This window comes from Euprymna scolopes, chromosome 32 (genome assembly GCF_053919585.1).
Source record: "Euprymna scolopes isolate OS-2025 chromosome 32, ASM5391958v1, whole genome shotgun sequence".
Classification (NCBI taxonomy): domain Eukaryota; kingdom Metazoa; phylum Mollusca; class Cephalopoda; order Sepiida; family Sepiolidae; genus Euprymna; species Euprymna scolopes.
This window is the reverse complement of record NC_136513.1, coordinates 57,552,653-57,572,304: the sequence shown is the minus strand read 5'-3', so window position 1 is coordinate 57,572,304 and position 19,652 is coordinate 57,552,653. Positions and strand designations below refer to the sequence as shown.

The following is a 19,652-nucleotide window of genomic DNA, read 5'->3' as shown; positions in this document are numbered from 1 at the left end:
GGAAAATTCCATAAAATTTTAATAGACCAATTTTGAAAGAATCAGAAAACAAAAAGGTCATTTCTGGTTAATAGCAGTGACAAAAAAAAAAAAAAAAAAAAAAAAAAATGTTGCTATTGTAATTCAACACAGAAACTACTTTCAAATTGACATTTTAAAAGGTTTCAAAATAACTTTTGAAAGCAATTTTAATCTATTATATAAATCTCAGTTGCATGTGTGTATGTCCACTAAAAACTTGTCATCCACATACAGGCATAAACACAGTGTCGTTAGAAAAAGCAATCTCTTGGACACAATATCTAAAAATTTGAAAAAAATTATCAATTATTTCATGCAGAAATATTGTTTTGTTTGAAGGGGGGGGGTCAGATAAAAAATCTCGCTTTTGAAGCATTTTGCAAAACGTGCATGTGCAAACCTTCGCTACATTCTTTCATTTTATAAAAAGCTTAATCTGTAATGTGATAACATCTGTGTCCTAGTCCCATGTATAAAACGTTTGCCCCTTTTTTTTTCTTTTTTTACCCAGTCGTAAAATATGCTTAAATATATTTTAATTCATGCATATTTTGTATTTATTATTAAAGAGCCAATTCTCCATTGAATATTATATTGTACCCAATATATAGTAATGATTTAAAAAAACTTGGATGCTATCAGCGAGAATCAAAGTCAAAACATTTAGTGCTCCAGTCTCAGTCGCTACTGTTTATGCTATTAGATAAATAAGAAAGCTTAAAGTCACTTAATTTTTAACCTATGAATGTATATTTTTGTACATGCAGAAGTAATAGGTTTTATTGACTTAATCCTGCCTTACCAGCTAAAAACCAAAAAGCTAAATTGTTCCACAGATCCAAATTTCTTATATATTAAGTTTCAAGTTTGTAGAGCAAAAATTCAGAGAGGAGTTTGATAGACATTCTGTGCACACAAGGTCATTTATATATGGTGATGTTAAGGTTGTGGCATTCACCCTGCGTTAGTTCGGCCGGTTCTTTTCAATAAGTTCACCACATCCTGAACACTGGCTGATCAGGCACGGCAATTCAAGTGCAAGACATTTGCAATTTCAACAACGGACACCATAAAGGAGGGGGCCCAGAATCAGTTCAGCATCCTGCTTCATTGTCCTGAGCCAGGTTTTGAGTTGACTACAGTGACTTTTCTTCCAACCTGCTGGTGGAGTTGGATGGATGACTTCATAGATGAAGTCACCTAGGTGTTGATAAAAGGCATAGACGAACCAGCAAAGGCGTCTGGCAAGAAAAGATTTGAGATTTCTTTTAATAAAGACCGAATTATACATGTTAGAACTTTATCATTCTAAATGCTACCCAATTATGCACATAGAAAATATGCATGACTAGAATTAAGTGTAATAGTTAAATAAAACCAATCATCCAATAAAAAAAACCATAAAAATAATCAATGACAGTTTGTTTTTCAAAGAATATGCAAATATCCCGGATATCTTAGCACTAAGTAAGACTAACCTACACTGCTCCATCCCCTCTAACTACTTTAACATGCCTGGATATCTCCCACTCTGCCGTAAGGACTGACAGACACAGGCACGGACTTGGAGTTTACATTCGTAATACCCTTCCCTTGACTAGAGAAACAAACCTAGAATCAGATGATCAAGCCTTTATGTGCTTTAGACTAATCATGCAACACAACATTAGTTCCTTTTACTTTCTCTACCTCGACTGCACCATAATAAACAAAGTCTCTGACAGCATAGACACAGCACTCTCCCTCGACACTAGCGCACAAGTACATGTATTTGGTGACTTTAATGTCCACCACAAAAACTGGCTTGGATTCTCTACTTACAGATGCAGCGGGCAGCACAACTCATAGCTTCTCTATATCTCACTCCCTATCACAAATTGTTACATTTCCAACCCGTTTCCTGACCAGGGAGAACACGCATCACTTTTAGATCTGTTTTTGACCACAGTTCCTGATGACCGTATAACGAATGCCGACAGCCCACTTGGGAACGCTGATCATGCAGTGATAATGGTTGAAATCGCCCTAAACTCTAGAGCCAAAACTGAAGAGCCAGTGCTGAAAACGAGATATTATAAAAAGGCTGACTGGGAAGCCATCAGAGATCTTATCAGAGATGTCCCATGGGGAAATATTTTTTTTTCTTTTCCTGCGGAACAGTGCGCAAACGAGACCACTGAATGGTTCAAAACTGCAATTGAAGTGCATGTTCCCATGCGGAAATTTCATAGCAAGCCCCACTCTCCCCAATGGTTTAATTAGACTTGCACAAGTATCCTGTACCTCTATAAGGCAACCATTCGCCCATGTATGGAGTATTGCTGTCATATTTGGGCGGGTGCATCGGCTACTAGTCTCTCGCTCCTTGACAAGGTTCAAAAGAGAGTCGCAAATCTGATAGGCCCTGAACTGGCATCTAAGTTTCAGCCTCTGTCCCATCGAGGAAATGTTGCATCCCTCTGCCTGTTCTGCAAGTATTTTAATGGTGAATGCTCTAACAAACTGCAAGCACTTGTGCCCCCACGACGCGAACACCCTCGACAGACCCGACAGGCTGCAAAATCCCACCCCCACACTGTAGAGATCCCTAGATGTAAAAGATCTATCTACTCCAGTAGTTTCTTCCCCAGAACTGCTAGTCTTTGGAATTCCATTCCAGGTCCCTGCTTCCAACTCTACTGACGTGCAGAAGTTCAAGTGCAACGTGAACCGACATCTTGCTGCCCAAATCCCTATATAGTACCCCAGTAGTTGTTGCCCCTAATAGTAGCCCCCTACACCAAAGTGGCAATGTGCTTGTTTGGGGTGAAAATGTAATAAAAAAAAAAATAAATAAATAAAAAAAATTAGTTAACCATTACTTAGTCGCTTGCATATCCATGACCGCGTATAGTAAGTTTTAATAATTTTTAAATGAAAAATGTAGGCTTTTAATATTAAAGTGTGACAAAAAACTCAACTTTGTGTAGATATAGATTTCTTTATTGTATCTATCTTAATTGTACCTGTTCTCAAATCTTTTCTCATCATATATGTCCTTATAGAGTAACCGGTGTTGCCTGGGTGCATAGATCATAAAATAGAAGAGTTTAAAAGGGGTGTTTATCATCTTTCTTTTAAACCTTTTCCTTCTGATTGCCAATTTCTCAAATTCATACACAAACTAAAAAGGAAAAGAAAGTTTCAGTGTTCTCTTTTTAACAGGATTGCTAGCCAAATTTGAAATTAAAATTCCAGAATTTCCAGTATTTTTTTCCATATATTCCAGGACTTACATCATAAATTCCAGGATTTTCCAACATTTTAAGGAACAAAGATGCAATATGAATAACTATGGCACATAATATAAGTATACAAACAAACAAAATAAACAAATGCCAAGTTCATCTACAAAACATTAGATGCCCTTGCCAAACTGCAAAGGTCTATATGTGCTGCCTCATTGGAAGGGTAGCACAAAACGTACTAAACTTTATTATAAGAAGACCTATAAGATCATTGGATGTTCATTGAGAAATTATAAATTCAGCTGAAATGGGGAAAATCGGAATACACACAATCAGTAACTGAATTGTAAAAGATTTAGTTTTTTTTTTTTTTTTTTTTTTTTTTTTTTTTGACAATTAAATCATTTAAATTCCAGGATAGTTTAATGTTTTTACTCCCAATTCCAGGGTTTACCAAGGCAAAGCTATTGAGGTTGTCCAGAAGTTTTTTCTTAGTGATAACATTGGAGCACAAGGTGGAGAAGGTGCTAGTGGAAAGAGCAAATTCAGAAACTTACTTCATTACTCCAGCATTGTACTATCTGTTCTATCCTCAGCCAATGAAACAGACCTTTTTAAACTATGACACTTATTTTTGCCCCAAGCCAGTTTGCCTCCTTTTATTTTTGGGAAACTAAATTCTCCACATTAAAAACCGGCCTTTTCGGTAACTGCCCTGGTGGAGGAGGTAAGTAACAGAGACTCCAAGAATTCCAAGGTCTTCTAATATTCATGGCATAGTGGATAAAGTATTTGTGGTAAATTTCAGTTGTAAGTTACAACTTACTCTTCTGGAGACTGAAGATTCAATCCTTAGTATGAACAACACAAAATGCAATTGTAAATTACTTAGAACTTCTATGTGATCATGGCTGACAGAAGTAGAACATGTTATCCCCATGGATTAAATAAAGGGTTCGTGCAGATTCAGAGTTTGACAAAAAGATTCACTTAAAGAAGGTTGGAGGTTACATCAACCAACACATTATGAAAATAACACTCAAGATGAGAACAATAGCCTTAATAATCCAAATAATGAATTATCAATCCTCATCTCAAAAATTGAGAAACATAATATGCTTGTTGATTCTTCGGAGATTAAAAATCTGACTGACTTTCAGTATTCTTATAAGTCTTAGGGTTCATTTGTGCTTCTAAACTAAAGGAAGCTATGACTTTAAAAGATTTGGGGGTGGGGCCATTACCCCAAATGATTATAATCAATGAAGTGGTGGGGACAGGGTTGGATAATGGATGGATGAGTCTTAATCTTCTGGAGTCATGGGAGATGCTGCATTATTTCATACAATGAGTCTTGGGCAGCCTAGTGGCACCCATCCCTCTCCATGTTTGAGTACATACAGTACCTGGTATTACCAAATGGTCACTCATTTTAGTACTGACCAAACTTAATGTTGCTTAATTTCAGTGAAATAATGGGAACAAGTGTGTCAACATGATCATGTTGGGCTACATGTTTTTTTTCTGATACTACACAAAACAGACATCTGTTGTAAATGATGCTCTTGAAGAAGAAATAGGTTCACATCCGACATCACTTATCCATGGCTCCAGTGTTTTGTTACAGACCATTAAAGCAACAACACTTTCACATTGAAGACAAGTTATCATTTATTTGCCTCACCACAAGGAGGACAAAGTTAGATACAAAGTTGGTTCTTAATATAAGCAAAATCCAGTTCTCCAATATATAGGTACTTTGACTAACATTTAAAAAGTTAGTAACTAAAATTATGGGTGCTATGGGACCAAATTCTTGTATAAATTGTTTTTAAGACTAAATGTATTTGAAAGCAAAATAAATTGTTTTGGAATATTAAAACAATTTCCAACACTATTGATAAATGTTTATCCATTCATTTATTTACTTTATATTTTTTGATTATGTTTGAATTCATGTTTTGAAACACAATGTAAATCAAATCTATGACAATACACTAAAGCTATAATTATTTTGTTAAGCTCTATTTATGAGAAAGCATAAATAACTCTGTAGAACATAAGACTGAAGATCTCAAGGTTTTAGTTTCTAGTCATTAGGGACTGCCAAAACAATGTGAAAACAAGAAAGCATGATTCCGTGATGTCAGGCTTATGTTAACTATACGAACTATGGAAAAGCAAAAGCGACTTAATGATTTTTTTAAAACCTTTGTTTATCTTCTTCAAACTGAAATTAATAATTAACCTGTTATAATTTTGTTAGGTTTTAAGATTTACATAATTTAATGATTAATAATATTATAAACATTTGTATATTAAATATCAAGTACAGTTTTACCAGTGTTTATTTGGGTAACCATCGGCTTCCAGACTTTTATTCGGTAAAAAAGACAAACAAAATATGAGGGGGGTATATAAAATGTCTAATATTTGTGCAATAATATTTTTAAATCGGTTTTCATTTGGCGATAAAATATCTGGCAAGAGTCAGGTTTATATGCAAACTTTATATTTAAAAAGAAATTTAAACACAATTAAAAATCTATGTGGTAATGGAACATTTTGAAATAATGGAACTTTAACCGTTTTAAGCTTAAAAAAAAAAAAAAAAAAAAAAAAAATTAATTTTTAGGAAGTTTTTGCAATTCAACTGATTATAGTATATATCAATTAGAAAAAAACGCTATTTAAATAACCATAATTATATTAAGTTTATAGCATTTTTTTTAATTGAAACTTCAAGGCAAGTGCTTGATCAATACGTGTATTTAAATTTATAAAAAATATTTTTTTTACTTAATTTGAACTCTTATGTTTCATAATAAATAGAAATTTCGATAGATTTTAATATATTTTGTTCAGATTTCGAAAAAATGGGGGGGGGGGGGCACGCACTTAAAAAATATATTTCCCCTCATATATTTTACGGAAAATGCATTTTATATGTAATTTCATTCTAAAATGGATAAGTATCGAAAATTTCACAAAAATCTGACCATTAGTTGATTTTTGATAGATTTCTTAAACACTGGTATGTTTTCACGTTCGAAATGCTTACTACATGGGAACGTTATTTTAAAGCGCCAATTATGTAAACATGATTTTTTGTCTCGCAATTTCATTATTTTTGTATGATGAAAAAACTTTAAAAAATCATTAGCTTATTTCGTCCTCTTTTAAATGGTACAAAAGTTATATTGATAATATTAATTTATAATAAAGTTACATAGTTTTACATATAGGAGTTGTTAATTCTGTGGTGAATTTTGGAGGTGCCTACTAGTCATGACATCTGGTTGTTGGAAATTTATTATAAAACATTTGAATAATACTGGGCGCAGTGCTATTATTAATTGTTGAGGAATTTTTTTTTTATAGTTTTACATAACATTAATTAATATTAATCTATAAATATAAAAGCGAAAATGTATGTATGTTTGTATGTGTGCTCGCTTTTTCTGCATGTCTACAGAAGGCTTTTTTCAGAGAAGCGGTCGGTCGGTTCACAACTTTTTATATCACATAAATCGTAATATCTCGCAGTTAACGAAGCTCGCCTGTCTATTTAATTTGCTCGATTTCTTGAAGATAAATATTCAACATTTGTCGCTCGCTGCATATGGGTTAGTCTTTTTCCTATAACATCTTGGGAAAATAAAAATAAAAAAAAGCGATCCGCAGTAAATGAAATACTATCCCGCAGTCAAACTTGACCTCATTAAAATGGGCACCTGCCAAATTCAAGTAATTAAATAAATTCAAACATGTTTCCGTTAGCATCTCGTGGTGGGGCAATCGTTAACGTCGCACTTTTTTTTTTTTACACTTTAATTTACAACTTTGCCTCAAGGGTTCGGGTTCGATCCTCATCCTTTTTTGAGCATGCTCTGTAATATAGAGAAAGTTTCATCCGTGGACCCTCCAGTAAAGATCTGGCACTGCAATAACTGTTCACCAATGACAGACTTATGAGCTTGTAAACGTCTGGATGTTGGCCATTTTTTGTGTCTACGTATCGAAAGATGGAACATATTGGGAAATTCTAACCTCCAAATGCTGAATAGTATGCCCCGCGTAATCAGCCTCACACTGCCTGTTAAAATAATAAACCACCATATTGTATTGAATGGTAGGGATACCATTCTTTTGAAAGTAAGGTAAAGCGTTTCTCATCCCAAACACTGTTCAAACCTTATTTGCAAAATAGCAACATGAAACAGCTGTAGAAATTTTATGTGAAAATGCCTGGCTTTACTTTATTTACTATTAATGCAATATTTTTAATTTCTAAAAGTAGTTAAGGTGTCTGATTTTGTAATATCAGACAAATTCCACGATGTATTAATAATTTAATAAAAATTGTGTCTAATGTAAAAATTGACCGATGTACCCCATGGAAAAAAATTTCTATTCATACAAGATGGTAAATTACATTTATTTGTTTCTATTGTTTATAAAAATATGCATCAGTCGATTATGAATCTAATAATAGAAGCATTTGTCAGATGACTTTGAAAATAAATGACTAAAACATTAACAACATTCATCAGATTGTTTATTTAAAACACACCTACTTATGGAATGAATGGCTTATGTAAACTTTGTTTATTATGCTGTTCTCTTTTACTCTTTTTTATACCCAAACAAGACATGTCCCTGTAGGGAGTTGAGCAGCGAGATGTCTGTTCATAGTACATTTAAACTTCTGCCGGTTAATAGTCAGAGCAGCAGGAAACAGGGAGGGAATTCCAAAGTTTAGCAGTCTAAGGGAAGAAACTATTAGAGTAGAAGACTTAATTATCTGGCGACCTCAACAGTGAATGAGTGGGATTTTTTTTTTTTTTTACTTGGGGAGTCACCACTTATCAAGGTTTGAAGGCCACTTGAGTATAAGGGTTAATGAATATAAAGTGGCAGTGTAGTATTGTTAATGGTGTAAATTGGATATAATTTGATTGATGAGGATGGCTCAACAAGAATTTGTTTATATTGGACTTGAAGGCTACCATGTTGTATTCAATCGGGAAGCAGGACAGTAGAACAGTGTTCTACAGGTGGGCAGTTCTGGGAAAGAAGCTTTGTTCATAGAATCTGCATTATATTTAGGCACAGATAGAGAGTGGAGAAAATCATATACAGTGGTTGTAGCTAGTCAAGTGTCTTGTGAAAGTTTGACAAGGAGAAACTATAGATCAACATTCAGACAAGAACTTGGCATTAAAATAATGATAGAGCAGAGACAGGCTTGCAATGTCCCTTCTACGGGAAAGAAGTTGCAGAGAAGAGAAAAGGGCATCACCTACTAAATTTTGAAGCTGGACTTGAACTCCAAGGCTGGATAGGGCGTGCCGAGCAGCCCTTGCCCAGAGGTGTCAACAGCACTCCACTCCAGGGTGTACCTGGCTTTTATACAGATAGAGGACCGCATCGGCAGCGAAATACTCGCTGGAGCGGCAGAGTGATTCTCCTCCCCCAACAGCGATCTTGGCAACAGATTTGATGCATGTTCCATCTCAGATCAGGAGTGAAGGTCAGTCTCAGAAGCTTGTCAAGACAAGGAGCTTCCCCAAGATGAGAGCCACTCATTACAATTAGGGTGATTATGATGAAAGGAGAGAAGCTTGGTTTTCGATATATTAAAATTAACCAGCCACCATCTTATTGCTTATCAGGTAAGTCAGGCACATGTATGTTAAGGAGGGCACAAGTGCTAGGAGTTCATCAGAGCACATTCCATTAAAGTAATTGTAAAACAAGCACAGGGATGCAACATTGTGACTATGGGACAAAGAGTGGGGCTTAGATAATAGTGCAGGATTTTTAGATTTAGATTTGAGACTCTTTAGGATTCTATCTAAGAATAACTAGTAGTAATACACATGGACGAAAAAAACGCTTTGGATAATCAGATTTCAAGGTAGTTCTACTAAAATAGCCATATTTTTCAAACCAAAGCACTTCAAGTCTTCAAATTACTACTGTTTTGTTCGGAAATAAATATACTTTCAAATGAATTAATAAATATGAATGTACATTATATATTTTAAGAGTTTTAAGCAAATAAAGTGATAAAAATGTGAAGGTTATAAAATGGCGTTTTCGGTAAGGTTTTGTAATGACCCTCCCTGTTTTTTAAAGGCCCGTACCATGATTGTATGAAGAATTTTGTCATAAAATTTGGGAACCAATCAGAAGAGGTGTTAATCTTTATACTGTCCAAAATATCTTTGACCATTTCTTTCTTTATTGTGTTAAAAATAAGACTTTAATATGACGAGTATCGAACATTTTGAAAAAAAAAAATTTCATCGGGCACCCATTAGTAAGTAAATCAATCTTTATCAATTAAAAGTATTATTCTGTGTTGAGTAGGACCGCAGTAATTGATAATTTAAAAGAACCTACCTGAAAAAAAAAAAAAAAGTTTCTATTTTTCGAGTTTGATCAAATTAAGTTAGTATTAGTCATAGCACAGTATAAACAACACGCATTCTTTAATTTTTATTCACAAACAAATTAATGAAAATATGAATATAAATGTTCTGATATGCTTAATTAGAGCTATTTTGTTATCAGAATAACATTAGTTTAGAACTATTCGGTTTTCAGAATATATAATAACAATCCCAACCAATTCGGCATTATGAATCCATTATAATTTCTCACATTTTTTAAAAACATGGTTAAAAAAAAAAACTTTTGTAGATATATAGCTTGCATGCACTTTTATTCATTGCATTAGTTTTGAACAGCGAATTAAAACAATGTTTTACTGCGGACAGCCACAAATGTTTTCAAAATCAAAAGATGTATGAAAATCTCGTTTGTATTACTATACACATAGATTTGAAAAAAGTTGTCAAAAAACAAATACACCAAATAAATGTTATCAAAGGCAAGATAAGTTACTTTTCTACCTAACTGGATGTTTTTAGTGTTTATATTTAATGTAACATGTTTATTCAGCTCGAAAATGTGTTTACCGATGTATTTGAAAATTTAAAATGGCGGCCAACTCTCTCTTTGAGGCGGTAAGTTTAGGAAAAGGAGTTATAAATAAAAACCAGACAAAATACTGTTAGAAACTCGCTCAATATAGGTTACCATGACATGAGCAGATATATGTTCGGTAGGTTTTTAAAAGTATTTTGTTTAGTTTTTATTTTTAACTCATTTTCCCAAACTTACTGGGTGAAAGAGATAGTCGGCCGCCATTTTTAACTTTCCAATACATCGGTAAGCACTGTATGTTTTTCGAGCTGAATAAACATGTTACATTAAATATAAACACTAAAAACATATCCAGTTAGGTAGAAAAGTAACTTATCTTGCCTTTGATAACATTTATTTGTTATGTATTTGGTTTTTGATAACACTTTCTAAATCTATGTGTACAGTAATACCCCGTTGTTATTTTTTTTCTACTTATTAAGCGAAAGGTATTTTTACCACCTGTTCCAGCATAGTATAAACGGCCTATGGAATAAACACCTTCAACCTCGAAAATAGAAATCAACAAATTTATGGAATTTTGTTCGAAATTTCGTAACACAGTTTCTTATATTAAAAAAAAATTCCAAAACCTACGAGTAGAAAAATAATTACAAGTAAAAATAAAATTAATCAAATACATTTTTTTTTTTTTTTACTCATGTTCACCCCTAACAAGGCATATTGCCACTTGAACGTAAGGGGCTATTATTTGGGACTATGCCTAAGAAAGATTTACAAAATGGTTTACATTACATTTAAACTTCTGCATATTAGTACAGTCAGGGAAGCAGAAAGAATTCCAAAGTCTAGCTGTTCGAAGAAAGAACCTATTAGAGTAGAAAGCTTTCTGGCATTTAGAGACCTCAACAGTGAAGGGGTGTAATCTTTTTGCTAAGAAGGTTTGTTGGGGGATATGTACATCGAGGGGGTACAAGTGCAAGGAGTTCAGAGCACATTCCATTAAAATATTTGTAAAAAAAGGCACAGACGCAACATTGTGACGATGGGATAGGGATTGGAGCTTAGTTGACAAAGTGAGACCTATTAGATAGGAGACTCTTTTTTGGCCCCTCTTTGGCCCAAGAGGGAAAGACAAGTGGTAGATGCACCAGCCCAGATGTGGCAACAATACTCCATGCATGGATGAATGGTGGCCTTGTAGAAGTACAGGATACTCTCAGGTGTGAGTAGTCTTCTAGCATGAGAGAGGGAAACCACCTTAATTGTTAATGAAGTGTTCTTAAAATCCAGATGAGGTAACTGCAGTCTATGATTTTGACAAAATATTAACATCTCCCATTTCTGGAATAGAAAATGGCAGACCGCTAATTTTTTTTTTTGTAAAAATTAGTTTTAACGGATTTACTCTATCATTTCCCTAGTGTTTGTTGTTTTTACTAATTTTTACAGGACATGTAAGTACATAAATATTTTTACTTATAATGCACAAGCATAAATTTCTTTTAAAACGCCTATCCCTCGCTAAAAAAATGTAGACAAATTACTACATAACATTAAAAAAAAAAAACTTTAAATACCCACCCCCCTCTTTCTGATTGAATGAATATTAAAAAAGCGCCTATATTTTTCCAAAGCAATGCCAACAAGGAGTATTAGTTTTATGAGTATCGTGTGTAGTTTGACTTTTAGTTGGAAACAAACACCAAATACAGGTTCTGCGACACTAAAGTAGAGTGTGAGCCACCTGACATCCAGCTGTAAGGTTTTGGCTTGGAGACAGCTACTAATCAATGCAACACAATGGAGTGTGTAAATATCTCCACTGGAAGATCTGTAAAAAGTAGAATTTTGAATACAGCGACAAGTCTTAGGAATATATACAAGAAAGAACAGTCAGAAATAAGTCATACATCATCTACTATGCAATCCCTACAGTTACGTACCTAGAAAACAGAACTATTAAAGCCGACAGGGATATGGGACAAGGAAAAAGAAACAGCCTTAGTAAAAGTTAGTGTCCCCAATGATGCTAGCTTAAACAGAACTGAGAGGTAAAAGATAACGAAATACCAAGATCTTATGTAAGACATGAAGAAAAAAAACAAAAACCCTGGAATCTTAAAGACTCCATCATGCCAGTAATTATAGGAGCAATCAGACTCCTGAAAAACAATTTAAAAAAAACTACCTGGCAAATATATCTAGTGGACCAAATGCAAGAGAGATTCAAACAATTGCACTTAGAATCTTAAAAAGATCTCTTGCTTAGAATATATGAAATAGTGAGTGAATGTCTGGAATCCAGTAGGATGCCACATCCCCAGCTTAAAAATAAGAAAATAAAACTCATGTATTCTTTCTTCTAATATATATGGAAAATTAAAAATCAAACTTGACAAATCTTATTACAAAATAACTAAAAAAAAAAAAAAAAAAAAAAAACGAACAAAAACATTGATTTCCAGACCACCTATGACCTGTCAAGCCAGTATTTTGTTATCTTATGGATTTAATTTCATTAGAAGCTCTTTATGCCAGACCTTGTCAAACTTTGGATATCAAGAATTACTATTTTAGCTTCCTCTACCTTATCCCATACATGGTATATGTGATAGATGACAGTTAAAATATCCACAATAGAATAGGCTTGCCTAAATCCATCAGTCAGAGAGAAGAGAGAGAAGATTAGCTTTCATGGACTAGTGGTTGATTGATTAATAACTCAAAGCTTTTAGTGGAGAGAGGGAGGAAATTAATTGGACAATTAAGCAGGTCAGTTTTCACTAGAAAGGTACACACTGGTACCATAGAGGCAATTTTCCAGCTATCAGGGAAGCAAGATTCAGCAAGGCATTTGTTGTAGAGTTTAGAGAGTACAGAGGTGAGCTCAGCAAAATATTTAATTAGTATAGCATAGACAAAATTAGGCTTAGACATCTTGGAGGTGTTTAAGTATTTTATGATATAGCAGATATGAGAAGCGATTTCCAGATTAAGTGCGGTTTCTGTCTGCATGGGGAAATTTGTGAAAAAGTGGCTTGTGAGGTTGAAGGTGGAGGATCATTGGTCAAGCAGTTCAGCCTTAGTTGCCATGCAAGTGACCTAATTATCACAGTGGGAGAATTACTGATTGCTCTCAATTTACTAAACTTAATATTATAAATTTTCCAGAAATTGTGAGTTCCTACCTTCTGCAACTGTGCATTTTCCAATTATTTCGGTATGCCTTCTCTTGGCTGTGGCTATTTATTTCATTATACTGATAATTGCAAAATTACGATACTATCCCATTGATTACTGCACATGCAATAACCCTTATCCCCAAGTGGCTTCCGGGCCTTGATAAATGGTGACCTCCATGTAAAAATGAAGATTTTAGAAGAAATCAGAGTAGGACTCTTTAGATTAATTGGAGTCTATACAGCGTTTTAATCTCTGAAAACTCAAACAGGACATTTTGAAATTCCAGGAATCGGAAGTGGACCTTACACCTGACTCTGCAACCTTGCTTGTACTGGTTATCACTTTGGTTGGGTTAAGTTGGATCCAATCTAGCAAGTACAGTATCTCTAAAAATTTCAGAAAACATTTCTCCCTGATCCCGAGCTAGGTCACATGATATAGCTAACCAATTCAGATTCCATAGTCAAAGATCTGGATTGTGCATCAGATTATGTTGCTATGTCATCTTGGATTGTTGCTGACCAAGTCTTCAAATGAACTCCGATACTTGTGTGTGTGTGTGTGTGTGTGTGTGTGTATATATATATATATATATATATATATTTTTTTTTTTATTACATTTTCACCCCAAACAAGGCAAATTGCCACTTTGGTGTAGGGGGCTACTATCAGGGGCAACAACTACTGGGGTACTATGTAGGGATTTGGGCAGCAAGGTGTCGGTTCACGTTACACTTGAACTTCTGCACGTCAGTACTGTTGGGGAAGCAGGGACCTGGAATGGAATTCCAGAGTCTTGCGGTTCTGGGGAAGAAACTATTGGAGTAAAAAGATCTTTTACATCTAGGGACCTCTACAGTGTGGGGGTGGGATCTAGTAGCCTGTCGGGTTTGTCGAGGGTGCTCGCGTCGTGGGGGCACAAGTGATTGCAGTTCATCAGAGCATTCACCACTAAAATACTTGTAGAAAAGGCAGAGGGATGCAACATTTCGTCGATGGGACAGAGGCTGAAGCTTAGATGCCAGTTCAGGGCCTATCAGGTTTGCGACTCTTTTGAACCTTGTCAAGGAGCGAGAGACTAGTAGCAGATGCACCAGCCCAGATGTGGCAGCAATACTCCATACATGGGCGAATGGTGGCCTTATAGAGGTACAGGATACTTTCGGGTGTTAGTAGTTTTCTAGCACGGTAGAGAGAGCCCACCTTTCTTGCAGCGGCCCTGGCAATGCCTTCAATGTAATTGTTCCAACTCATGTTTCCTGTGAACGTTAGGCCAAGGAGTTTGAAAGATGGACTCTCAGATAAAGAGTCGTTGGCCATTGCTATGGGTGGTAGAGAGGGTTTCTTGTAATTATTGAATGAAACTAGTTTAGTCTTGGCAGCATTGAACGCGACCAACCACTTTTGTCCCCATTCCACTACGGATTGGAGGTCTTCCTCTAGTGTTTCTGCCATTTCTTTAGAAATGTGTTCATTCGTCTTCCTGTCGTGTCTGCCATAGAGTGTAGTGTCATCAGCATATATACCCATCTCAGAGGCAATGTTGTCGGGGAGGTCATTTATGAATATCAGGAACAATAGAGGTCCAAGGATAGAACCCTGGGGCACTCCCGCATTTATATCATATTGTTTAGATGTGCGACCGTCGAGGACTACCTGGATTTTTCTCTTATCTAAGAAGGATTTAATTATGTTAAGTATTCTACCAGTGATACCGTATGATCTGATTTTACTGAGGAGACCCTCATGCCATACCCTGTCAAAAGCCTTAGATATATCTAGAGCTACCGCTCTGCCTTCCCCCGCTTTGTCCAGTGATTGGTATATACGTTCAGAGATCACGGTGAGGATGTCTGCTGTGGAACGGGCTTGTCTAAATCCATATTGTTTGTCAGTCAGTAGTTTAGCATCTGTAAGATGATGGACTAGAGCATGGTTAATTATGGTCTCAAATATTTTGGCAAAAAGTGGGAGGAGGCTAATGGGGCAATAATTTGATGGGTCTGTCCTTTCGCCAGAATTCTTGAATACTGGTACAACAGAAGCAGTTTTCCAACAGCCCGGAAAGCAAGCTTCATTAAGACATTTGTTGTAGAGTTTGGAGAGAACTGGAGCTACTTCGGCTGAGCACTTTTTTAATAGCACAGCTGGGATAAGATCGGGTCCACATGCTTTTGAGGTGTCAAGGTTTTTTATGATAGCATGCACCTGAGCAGGGGTGGTTTTCAGATCGTCTAGTGTGGCGTCTGTCCGCATAGGAAAGTCAGGTAGGGGGTGGTTGGAAGGGTCCAGTGTGGAGTTTGAGGCAAACCGACTGGCAAGCATGTTAGCCTTGTCGGTTGCTGAGGAGACAACCTCGTGATTGTTGGTTAGTGGGGGAATTGTTGATTGCCCATTATTTACTACACTGTTGTAGATTTTCCAGAAGTCTCGAGTTCCTAGTTTTTGTGCTTCGATGCGCTTTTTAGTGGTTTCCGTAAATTCTCTCTTAGCTGTAGCTGTATATATATATATTCGCTTTCGAATTGCTTAATCATATTTTTACAAAAAAAAAAAAAAAAAAAAAAAAAAAGTTAATTTTGCGAATTTGTGTATTTATTCTTTTTGCGAACTGTTGTTCTGGACTCCATAGTTGTTTTCACCAGGTTTCGGAAACTTATCCTGACCTTCTTCAGGTGATTAACCATGACCAAATAGAAATTTTAATTGTATCTCTAGTAATTACTGCCTTCCATAGCTGTCTCACATTTTGGCCAACTAATCCTCTGGCCTGCTCGGGTAGGATTGAAACCACTATCTTCAGACAATGCTCTCCTGGAATCGAAGAGACTCAACACTATCTACTCCACCACGGGTTCCAGTCGTGGTTAGTCACATGAAGAAGGTCAGAGGACGAGTTGGCTGAAACATGCTGACAACAACAACAACAACTCTGAAGATAAGGACAACAGTCTGCAAAAAGAATGAATATACAAATTACGAAGCCTCATCTCAAAAGAAAAGAAAATTTTTAAAAATATTTTGAAGCAAATGATTTTCAATTAAATATATCTTCATAATTTGTCTCCCTCTTTTGTTCTTTTAATCATTTGTCATTCATATTCTCCCACTACTTTTATCATTTGTCGATTATGTTATGCATCTTTTGTAATGTCATTGTGTGTATACAGTGGAAAGCAAAACTGGCCCCTTATGGCTCATCAAATATATATGAACAAATAAATGACAAGTCTATCTTCCAAATTTTAAGATGTTGACCATCTTACAATTTATTCCTTCAAGTATGCGGACATACAATTCTTGTTTGGTGACACAATTACATTGAGCTTCATAAATTAAAGGATCGGTATAAATAAAAGGTGAAATATAATTGAAAAAACATTTCCACAGAAATATATATAAATAATTGAACATTTTAGCATGCTGAAATAAAAATAAATAAATAAATAAATAAAATAAACAGCAAGATGAACATCTTGGAATTTGGAATATAGACTTTTGTTATTTATTTGTATATGCTCTGTATTTACACTAAAGGATTGGTATAAATAAAAGGGGAAATATAATTGAAGCATATTTTTCCCATAAACATTACTATATATACCGAAAAGTTTTCGGTAGCTTCAAGTGCTTCTCCGGTTGTTAACCTAAATTTTCCGGATGTCAGAACGAGGTTCGTCTGCGGGACCTACTTATCTAAGCTGCACCCAAATACAAAATAATTTAATTAAAAAAAAAAATAAAATTTTTTTTTTTTTTTTTTTTTTTACGTAAGTCCAACTCACCGTTCACATTGGAAATGTCGACTTGTATAGGTTTTCGGGTATGCTTAAACACCGCAAGCTCTCCATGTTAAGAACAGCTTCCACAATCAACCTTGTCAGCATACCCGAAAACCTATAAAAGTTGACATGTCGAATGTGAACGACGAGTTGAATGCAATGTAAAAATGTGCAGAATTTAAAATAGAACGGAAATTTAAATTTCGTTCCATTTTTACAACTGTAAAACATAGCATTCTCAGCAAGTTTTACAAATATATATAAAACTTGACCAATTAACGTGATTTTTGGAATATGACATTTTCGTTTCGTGACGGGTACCCCGGTTTAACCATCTAATATTTTTTCTGTATTTTCGATTAAAAAAATTTTTTTTAATTAGGTTGAATTCTAGACTTGCAGTTGCACTCTTTTCAATTAATGAGAGTACGAAGAGATAAGCATAATGCAAAAAAAAAAAAAAAAAAAAAATGCATAGGTGATAATTATTTTTAATACAGAACGGGACCACTACGACTGCAAATTTATATAGGTCCGTGCTGAAATACTAACGTTATTTAAAAAGCCATTCTTAACATGGGGAGGCGAGGGTGCTTTGTACTTATTCTGTATATTAACCTTACAATTGAATAATAAAAATCAATACTTTAATTAAACTTGGAAATACGATTTAAAAAAATAGCGCGGATCAGTAAGTGCATTAGCACTTTATTTAATGCAATACAAGCAATTTGAAGAAATAAAGTTGGAATTGTGTAAATTTGCTACAAGGAGCGTGATTTTCACAAAATGGTGTCTTACGTGATGCCAACTTAGTTTTCTTTTTTTTATCGCTAAGGACGAAAAAGGGTTAAAACGTCTCCCACTCTCTTATTACTACGTAATAATACTAAATTGATTTCAAGTCTAAAACCTTGATGTCATCATTTCCATGTATAAATAATATTTGGGTTTGTATTACTGTACACATAGATTCGAAAAAGTTGTCAAAAAACAAATATATAACAAATAAATGTTATCAAAGGCAAGATAAGTTACTTTTCTACCTAACTGGATATATTTTTTGTGTTTTTATTCAGTGTAACATGTTTATTCAGCTCGAAAAACATGCAATGTTTACCGATGTATTGGAAAATTCAAAATGGCACCCGACTGTCTCTCGGAGAGGGTACGTTTGGGAAAAGGTATTATAAATAATAAACTAGATAAAATACTGTTAGAAAACAACCGAATACATGTCAACTTATGTCACGGTAACATATATTGAGCGAATTTCTAACAGTATTTTGTCTAGTTTATTATTTATAATACCTTTTCCCAAACGTACCCTCTCCGAGAGACAGTCGGGTGCCATTTTGAATTTTCCAATACATCGGTAAACATTGCATGTTTTTCGAGCTGAATAAACATGTTACATTGAATAAAAACACAAAAAATATATCCAGTTAGGTAGAAAAGTAACTTATCTTGCCTTTGATAACATTTATTTGTTCTATATTTGTTTTTTGACAACTTTTTCGAATCTGTGTACAGTAATACAAACCCTAATATTTATATATTGAAATGATGACAATATATTCTTTCGAACTCACGATTTGCGAATTTTTTTTTATATAATAGAAAACAATATACCTAAAACAACGGAAACGATGTGAAACTAATTAAAACAATAATTAGTATCACAGAATTCAGAACGTCTACAGAATTTGAACCGAACTGTTAACCCTGAACAGAAACTAATCCTAACTTTAGTTCGATAAAAGTCGGTGTGGTTCAAATTTCGTAGAAACACCATTCGGACTACTGCTCTCATCTCAAATATATTCCCAACGTTTTGGCCGATGTAACTCTCCGAGATCTTTCAGGTGCATAGAGTCGAACTCAGTAATCTAAAAAGTGCACATGAAGTCAGGGGGAGGGTTATATCGGTCGAAACGTTGCGTCGTGAATCAATACACGAGAATGATTCAATTAAGTTATATATATGTGTGTGTGTGCGCGCGCACGCGCATTAAAATTCAATTATTACGAATTTAAGATGTTTCGGCAATAACAAAACAGAAATCAATGTTTATTATTATTTTAGGGGTGTGACAGTTAATTCGAAACAAATAACAAAATACGTATCGTTAAAACTAAAAGTTAAGATTTTGTATAAAAAAAGTATCTTACCTGGATACAAGAAGAAAATACCAAAGATTCACGTAATAATATAAAACAGGATCAGAGTTGGAAATTCTTTTAGTATTAAATAGAAAAAACTCAAAACAAGACTAGTAAGACAAGATGCGATATTGAAACAACCAGAAACGAAAAGTTTTTATTTTAACTGAATCAATGAAGGAGGAAGGGATAAATAAATTTATCTCAACTTCCGCTTCCGGATAAAGACTTGGTTATAATGAAAACGTGAACTTGAACAAATTTCGTTTCGGTTGATTTGATTTTCTTCATCTTTTATTTGTGTTTTACCGTAGGATAT

General features: G+C 34.7%; 1 protein-coding gene across 2 annotated transcripts in view; it reads right to left on the bottom strand.

The window, feature by feature from the left end:
* The window catches only part of LOC145256376 (transmembrane protein adipocyte-associated 1-like), a 56,403-nt gene extending 36,871 nt beyond the window's left edge, over positions 1-19,532 (bottom strand). Inside the window, exon 1 of one of the 2 annotated variants that reach the window (XM_080115202.1) lies at positions 19,343-19,532. The gene's annotated coding sequence lies outside the window, so the exon portion shown is untranslated. The remainder of the gene's footprint in view (positions 1-19,342) is intronic. The other variant, XM_080115205.1, reaches the window with a different exon arrangement.
* Positions 19,533-19,652: the final 120 nt, after the last annotated feature.